The sequence below is a fragment of the Canis lupus genome, chromosome 6, assembly GCF_011100685.1.
Source record: "Canis lupus familiaris isolate Mischka breed German Shepherd chromosome 6, alternate assembly UU_Cfam_GSD_1.0, whole genome shotgun sequence".
NCBI classification, from domain to species: Eukaryota; Metazoa; Chordata; class Mammalia; order Carnivora; family Canidae; genus Canis; species Canis lupus.
Genome location: NC_049227.1, coordinates 62437926 through 62439099, shown reverse-complemented (window position 1 = coordinate 62439099; position 1174 = coordinate 62437926).

The window sequence follows — 1174 nt, the reverse complement described above, 5'->3', positions numbered from 1 at the left end:
GTAAAAAGATATAAAACTGTGTGTCATTAACAGTATAACAATGTTTTTATATGTACATAGAAAAAAAAAGCCCTAGGAGATACTCCTGAATTGTTATCTTAGGACGGGCATTACTAGTTTTTCCTGTTTTCTAACTTCCCAAAGTTTCTATAATGTGGTTAATTATTCTTATGCTGAAAGGATATCTAAGCTTAAAAACAAACAATAAAATAATAAATTTAAAAGTAACCCGGATCCCTAACCAGGACCCTGACTACTCTTATGAACACTGAGAAAGCTCTCCCCCTGAATAAGACCCTTGCTGCACATGTGCAAGGCTCAGGGCAGACCTCATCACATCTCTTAGACCAGAAATACCATTTCAAACACCAAAAGACTCGTGGCAGAGGGAGGACACTTGAGGTGAGTTGTTGTCATTCATGCTTTCTTCTTAGCTCCCCAGGGAAAGACCAGGTACCCTTCCTTCTCATGTTGGTGCTGCTAGAGAATGCCTCACTTCAGGTACAATTCACTACTGACTATATCCTCCTTTGTCCCACAGTCTCTGGATCCTTTATTCCATTGCTAACTCGCTTCCTTATGTTTTCAACCTCTTCAAACACTTGGGCCAAGAGAATAACTTGGCTTCCTGGTTTCCCTCAGTTGCATCCCAAACTGCTGATCCTCCCCACTCTGGTAAAAGCTTACCCTTCTTTTTTTTTTTTTTTTTTTTTTTAAGATTGTATTTATTTATTCATGAGAGACACAGAGAGAGAGAAGCAGAGACACAGGCAGAGGGAGAAGCAGGCTCCACGCAGGGAGCCCGACGGAGGACTTGATCCCAGGTCTCCAGGATCATGCCCTGGGCCGAAGGAGGAGCTAAACAGCTGAGCTACTCCGGCCCCAAAAGCTTACCCTTCTTGAAGCTCATATTATTCCATTTTCCCACCTTCTAGCCTTCGTTGGTAATGCTGTGTACTATCTCCTGGTGACCTCCTGGCTTTTGCTGAAGACTTTGGCATGTGGTTCAACATTTCCCTCTTTACCCCCACCAGCAAGACCCAAGTCTGGATCCATACTGTATCTGCAATCTCTATTCTTGGATCAGGGTGCCTGAAAATTGCTGCAAAGCAAACAACTCTGCAAAACAGAGCTGCTACAAATTTGCCATTTCCCAGTGGTGCTTCCTCAATCC